Source organism: Melanotaenia boesemani, chromosome 22 (assembly GCF_017639745.1).
Source record: "Melanotaenia boesemani isolate fMelBoe1 chromosome 22, fMelBoe1.pri, whole genome shotgun sequence".
Taxonomy (NCBI): domain Eukaryota; kingdom Metazoa; phylum Chordata; class Actinopteri; order Atheriniformes; family Melanotaeniidae; genus Melanotaenia; species Melanotaenia boesemani.
The window spans coordinates 6968580-6976350 of NC_055703.1; positions in this window are offsets into that span (position 1 = coordinate 6968580).

Below are 7771 nucleotides of genomic sequence, written 5' to 3' on the forward strand. Positions count from 1 at the left end.
TCAGCTTTAATTATGTTATAATGCGGAATCAGTAGCAACATCAAACATGATATAAATGTCCATGTTCCAGCACACTGCATAGCGCCAGCCCTATTGTAGCAACACTTTGCTGTCTCCCATCATGGATAACGCATCCAGACCTTAAATCCTCTCGGCTCCCGGAAAAATCAGCCTCATTTGTTTACCCTCAGGCCTGAGTTATATCTAACAATCATTCGTCACAGGACAGAGCACCCCGTCTCCATCTTTCATCTCGCTGCAGTTTGGCCTTGAAGTTCGACCTGAATGTGATGCGCGGGTGAGCACACACGCACACACACACACACACACACACACACACCTTCACTTTGCTCCAATCCTCTGTAGACAAAATGCACAACAAACAGGCATTTTATTTTAACTCATTCTACCTTCGAGACACGAAGCATAAACAGTTGGCTGCTGCACTTTTCATCGGTTTAGTATGCATGAGGTGATGGGGCTCGGGTAGCCACGCTCCTCCAAGAGAAGAGAACTAATCAGGGGAGGATGATTGTTCCCACTCACCTTTTGCCAGCACAATTTCAGAGGCGTTAAATTAAGTACCAATGCAGAATTCAAAGGAGATAATATGACATTTTTAAAGTATTTAGATTTTTTGAAATATCTTTTTTCCACACTTAAGTTCCACTTTCCTGTTCATTAAAAGCTGGAGGAGCGAGTGGTTAATGTGTGATGTCCCTAATGCCAACATAATGGAGGAGAGGCACTAATGTTGCTTCACCAACAGTGGAAATGTCACAACTGACACACTCAGGCTTAGTGGAAGTGTAATTAGCCTAAATACAGGAGGACTACACAACAGAGGACAGGCATAAAGCCCGGCAGAGAGTGCTGCAATATGAAAAGAAGAGTGACACAGTGACAAATTTATGCCGAGACCATCTCCAGCTCCTCTCGTGCTAATGCTCCCAGACTCTTTTGTCAATCAAAGGCTCCGAACAAAAGATGACTCATCAATTTGCCACACCAAATTACCCCGTGTTCTTTCTTTTTTTTTTTGTAACCTCTCTCTCCTCATTCCACATTAACCTAAATTGTCTCTGCTTTGCAGTTCAACATGAACTAAATGACACGCAGCACACACAGCTCTTTGCCTCTTTTTCCGACTCATTTCACATTCAGCTATGGAAATTAAATCAGGACAGTGGGTATTTTTTGACATGATTGCGCCTTGGTAATGAAAGTAGTTATTAGGTGGTAAAAATTAATTTAGAAGGGGTGGGTGGGGGGGGGAGAAAAAAGAAAAATAGGACCTCCATTCAGATTTAAGACCCTTCAGTAGATTGTTTCTGTGATGGCATTCTAGCAGACTGGATGCTAGGAAGCATGTCACCACTAGGGGGTGCTCTTTCACACATTCTCCATCACATTGCACAGTGGCAAAGGAGTAATGCTGATTGATGTGCAGAGGCTTGGCCCTCTCTCAGCTGCTGGCGCTGGTAATTGCTTCCATCCTCCTCCCAATATGAAGTAGCACATTGAGAGAAGGAGAACATGATTCCAGCAGGGTAGCACACCAAATCCCCGAACCCCTCCAGAAAGATTCACAAAAAAAAAAAAAAAAAAAAAAAAAAAAGCTCAGAAGCCATCCACAGTGTGGAGCTTGACATTTACGCTGTAGCCTGACGGGGCCTGACAGGAAGTGATGAGCAGAGTCGCGCTGGGCTAATTTCCCCACTTTTCTCGCCTGGCCTTTATTTTTATTATTTTTTTTTTCTTCAGATCGGGTGGGCATTGCAGTCTCAGGTGTGGAAATTCTCAGATATTTTTGGGGGAAGGGGGTAATTTTTAGACCAATGTCAGACTTTAATCTCTTTTAGCTGGAAACTTAATGAGTTTTTATGTGCCTCATTGATCATTATGAGCTGAGAGGGACAGGAATTAAGGCTGCAGAAATCATGTTTACAAGGCTCTTAGAAAGGAAATCCTTTTGAGGATTTAGGCTGCTATTACAGAGATGGGTGGGGTTGTAAACCTCAGGTTCACACAAAATGTGTCGCTCTTGTGTAAAGATGCTTTAAACATTTTAAGAGCTATTTTGCACCTCCTTTGAAGTCCGGACAGTTTTATGTTTATGATTTTAAACTGTTACCTATGTTATGTGGTGGATTTAAGTCTGTGGCAGTCAGTTTTCTAATAAATATATCTAATATATATCTTTTGTAAAAGCTACAAATAATCAAAACTTAATTACAAAACAGTAAAAATGATTGGATATAATAAAAAATCTTTGTCTCATTCTGCTAAAAAAGTAGTTTTTAACATTGTATTTATGAGCATAGCATAGCTGCTTGTAATCTGAACAGCACTATCTACAGTTCCAGAAAGATGAGGAAAAACAGCACATATGTTCCATGAACAATGCTGGAGTTACTATTTCTGTTGATTTGCGGGGTATGGTTTTACACTAAATGTGCATGCATTGTGAGGAACCCATAACATGAGATTCTAGGGCAAGTTATAAGGAGAAATTGTACAGTGTTTAAGTTCTCGTAACCAGGCAAACTTCAACAGTTACTGGAAAACTAGGAGAACCTGTTTAGCTATCTCAGCTATACAGCGATGTTTGTGCTGTAAACTGTCTGTACATGGTGTTTTATTAGTATTTGTCTTGTCAGAATTACCAGTCAATACAAGACAAGACAACATTTGTGTCATTTCGTGACGGCAGGAAGCAGCTCTGTGAATTTAACCCAGTCTTTCACAAAATAAGTGGGTGGAGTCCTGAATGAGTAGAAAATATCAAATAAAAATACATGAAGATGAAAAACTATATAGAGCCGAAATCAACAGACACTTAACAGCCTTTAAAAACAGCAATTTATATAAAAACTAAAACTACAAAGTCACAAAATGAAGCAACTGCAATGTGTTTCTGTGTCTTACTATAACGACAAAGGGATGTTTGTACAATTTGTACTTTGTTGTAACCTAAGGATCATTTAATCCTACCATATACACCATTTTACACACTAGATTTTCCTTTTGAGTGCACTGAGAAAAATTTTAATTAGGTTTTTATTGGCATCAATGGGAGTACAACCCCTGGGAGTGTGTACTAATTTTCAGTGAGGATGCTGTGGACAAAAAGAGACTAAATTAATGCAACAGAACTGAACTGTGTGCAGCCTGCAGGATGCAGTGTAATACCATCTCTTTATTTTGTTATAGGTACAGGTATTGGCAGTTATGGGACCTGTTCAGTAAGTTCTAAGTTGTAGATCAGAGGGAAAACATGCAACCCACAAAGAAAAACAGTTTTGGTGTAAAAGCAGCATTTTAGTTCATTTTGTAGCATTACTATCAAATATATCTGAACATTTGTACTTGCAACTAATTATTATGAAGTACTTCTGTACCTGTAATTAAGTAAAATCTCAATAATGGGTGTACAGCCCTCACTAGTCTGCCAAATGAATAAATGAATGAATGAATGAATGAATGAATAAAAAATAAAATAAGCAAACAAAGAAAAACTTGTGTAGAAGATCAAAACTCTGTTACTGGAATATAAAAACTGCATTTACAAAATGATAAATTAATCATGACTTTGCTTTAAAACACATTATAATTACAAAACATAGACTCAAGGCAAGGCAGTTTATTTGTACAGCACATTTCATGTACAGGACAATTCAAAGTGCTTTACATAAAACAAAGGCATTACAGATATTTAGAAATAGTAAAAAAGATTCACAATACTAAGTTACCTCACAGTTTAATTCAGGACGCCTGAACAATCTTTACCAACTGGACACCTGCCTTTGCATTCACACGATGTCCTTTTTCAAAGCAACGTCTATGAGACTGTAGCATGTCTGCTAATATTTAGCTGAAACCATCATGGCCTTTGACTGTGCACCTGGATCAACACATCATGACTCATTTAGCTTTCTGGTGAGGAACACAGAGCAAATGTCAGATGATCACCTTTATGTACTTTATTACTCTTTATTAAATTTGTTTTTCTCCGTGATATATATTTATAGAGCTGTATACAAAACTGATTTTAAAATATCTTCAAATGTTATTGGAAGCTGAAAGGATAGTTTTTTCTTTTCAAAAACAAAACCTTGCTAGGATCACTGAGGTTGTTAACATGACCCGCCATTGCTTTAGCCATTTCTGCATTTAATCTTTTCTGCTCATGGATTAAAAAATGGCAACAAAAAAACATCAAGAACTTAAAAGTTACACAGTCTTAATAAAGAACTACAGCTAACTAAATGACGCATGTTATGAGGTTGAGGAACATTGTAGGTAAAGCAAAGGTAAGAAATGGGATGAAGGAGGACGATCTGGAAAACAGTCTTTTAAACTCTAAGAGCAGGAATGTCGGTGTGGAGGAAAACTCTGCATGGCAGCTAATCCTGTGTTTTGTTGAATGCAAACACTCTCCTGGACTCTACCCTTGCAATTAGTTGAGTAGTGAATGCAACACAGGCTGCTTTGAATCGGTTTGCAGACCATGTGAAGAAAAGCCTAATTTTTCACCTCTTTTCAAATTTTAAAAAAAGTCTGTGAACATTTTCACTTTGTTAGGTTTGGGAGTTTAATCCTGCCCAGATATCCACACTCCAGTCCATCCAGTGGAAGATGGCTTCCTGCAGCTATAGTGTTGCAAACAACACAAATATTGAAGCACAGAAATACTTTAAATCCGGAGCGTACCACTCACCTGACACTATTTTATTAACAGATGGCAGTTTTATTGGCCAGCAGTCATTGTCATTGAAAAAATTGGGTCTAGATACAAATGCACAGTGACAACACATAATCATGGGGAGTCGGCATAGAAACTAGTCTGACACTAAAATAATGGAAGCAGGAGGAAGAAGAGGAGAAGGAGGGAGGAAGGACATGTTCTTCCCTGCTGCCTCAAAGGCTGCAAACAAGGGCATGGATGTAACTACAAATCATTAACAAATCGTGACAACGTACACATCTGAAATGGTCCTTCACTTTGTCCAAATTGTTCATTTTAACATGAGGCACATATTGCATAGTTGCATGTTTGTCTGCATTTCATCCTTTTGTAAAGAAAACACACAGCCCCCTGTATTGTTTTTTTTTAAGTTAATCTGGATCCAATAGAAATCTGTTATCTTATCGAACAGGCAGCAGTCGCATCCATATTGTTTTATATGCTGCAAACTAACTTTTGATGTCATTTCATGTTTTTTTTCATGCAGTTAAACTATTCTAAAATTTATTTATTTTACATTCAGTAACAAACTGAAGCAAGACACTGTTTTTACTGATGAAAACAGCAATACTGATCAAGTTTTAATTGTTAGTGGTTCAGGCAGTATGAAAGCATAATTTTCACACACATGTCGGCGTCCAGAGTTCAGATCTTCATCCCAATGAAAATCTTTTGGAGAAAATGCTTTTTAAAATTAAACAAAGACTTTTGATAGGAGCCTAATTTTTTGGTCGCTAGCTGTTATTGGATAGCTAGCTAGCTAGCTGTCTGTGCACAGTAGTGCGATGAGGCAAGTTTATGTGTATACCACATTTCATGTACAAGACAATTCAAAGTACTTTACAAACAATATTACAGCACTACAATGGAGTGCAGAAAAAGCACACATGTACATTAAAAACTGCCCTTAAGTTACAGTGTGAGGAATAAACAGTTGTTTTGACAAAAGGTGGCAAGTGGAAAAGTTTTTAATCTTGATTTAAAACAGCTGAGTTTCCTGCAGTTTTCTGGGAGTTTGTTCCTCATGTGAGGAGCATAAAAACTAAATGCTGCCTCTCCATGTTTACGTCAGACTCTGGGAACATAAAGTAGACTTGATTATGAAACACATGTTTTCAGCCAAAAACACGCAGCTGATACAATAAGAACCTCTCATATAAGGATTAAATGTAATTAAAATCACTCATCATAGAAATCACCAATGAATATGGGCCAGAAATTTTTTTCTAACCACAAAAAGCAAGCAAATAAAAGGTCACTGCTTGGACATGTACATAGCTGAAAAAAATATCTCCTGTAACGAGTCAGTATCACTGATACAGATTGGATCATCTGGGTCTGGCTTCAGAAACAGGCTCATTATCAGTCATAAAATACACAAATACTTGGGCTGTTAAACTGCTTTTATTATAGTTTTCAATGGTAACAAACTTGTTGCTGATCCATTAAATAACACACCACAAATGAGCAGTATGGGTGAGTGACGGCAAGTGCAACTCCACCACGCCTGGGTGGCCACAAAAAGCATCATCTCAAATAGTAAAGAAACATGTTTGAAATGTTTACTGATACAAATAAATCAAAGTGCACAACATCCAAAAAGAAATTCTATTTTTAAGATTCAGGAAACATCAGGAACATTATGGAAAATGAAATAAAACATACACTGAAAGTGTACATTGTAAAAGTTAACATGGTAAAAGGATGCCACAATTAAAGCTAAATTTTTTATCGTTCAGACTGTATGTATGAGAAATATGCACACATGGCTAGTGGATTGCTAAAACAACAAGTGTATAAAAACCATCAACAGCTCATTATGACACCAAAATAAATATGAGGGCATTTTTATTTCAAACCATCATGACACTGATTACTGAATCATTCATCAAATGTTTCAAGTGTGTAAATATGTGTGTGTTTCAGTGAATAGCTATTGAAATGCTAGTCTTATTAAATCCAGTTGACTCATACGTGACTGCATTCCCAGACACACATGATGCTGTTATCTGAGAAAAAAGGGAGAGAAAAAATAAATAAATATAATCTGTAACATGCAGCAATGTTGCTTTGGTCGCCATTGTCAATTCCAACTTTGTGAGCATTTCCTGTAAAGAGTGTCCTGTGGGTTTTTGCATTTGATGTACACTTCAGACAACAGCTGACACCACAATAAAACTCTGAATACATTTACTTGATTTCTTGTGTCTTGGCAGCAAACTGGGGGCCCCTCCTCTCAGCCTTTCTTCAGTGCTGAAGGTGATCATTATAATTAACTGCGCTGGTTTTGAGACGACCTCTCAGGAGTGATGGTGAATAATATTCCTACTATTCACTCAGTTTTCAGAAACACTGCTTCTATTAAATCTCTGTCACAAATTGCCAATGGAGGCATGAATAACATAAAGGCTGGGAAATGAGATTCTGGCAGAGAATTCAGTGTCACATACCATCAGTTTATATTCATGACACCGTACTTCGAATTCACCGCTTGCCCCAGCTGTTTACTACTTTTAAGAAGCAGATCTTTGATAAACCATATAAAGTCATGGCTGTGCAGCTCACTTCAGCTCAGTGAATCATTCAAGTTGCATTAGCAGGTTGTTCAGTCGTTGCAGCTTATTATTAACCTTTTTTCCTCCTTCTGTCCTATACAAAGTGGGACGTAAAAGTTTGGGAATCTTAAATTTCTGTAAACATTGAAGCCAATTAAAGATTGATTTCCAGTCAAATGTTATTTTAGTTTCTATCTCAACATAAGAAATGAGGAAAACTTGCAGATTCAAAAATTTAGTAAGACTGGACAGCCAGTACTTCATAACGTAGCTTGTAAATGGTATTAAGGTTTTTACTTATTTTACTGTTTCAGATTCTTTTGAGGTCTTTTCATAGATTTTAGATGATGTTCAGGGGTTGTCGGGGGACTCTGAGGGCCAAGGCAGAGCCTTCTACTTGAGCCTCTCAAGCTAGTCTATTGTGGACTTTGAATCGTGTTTTGAATCTTTATCCTGCTGTAAAATCTAT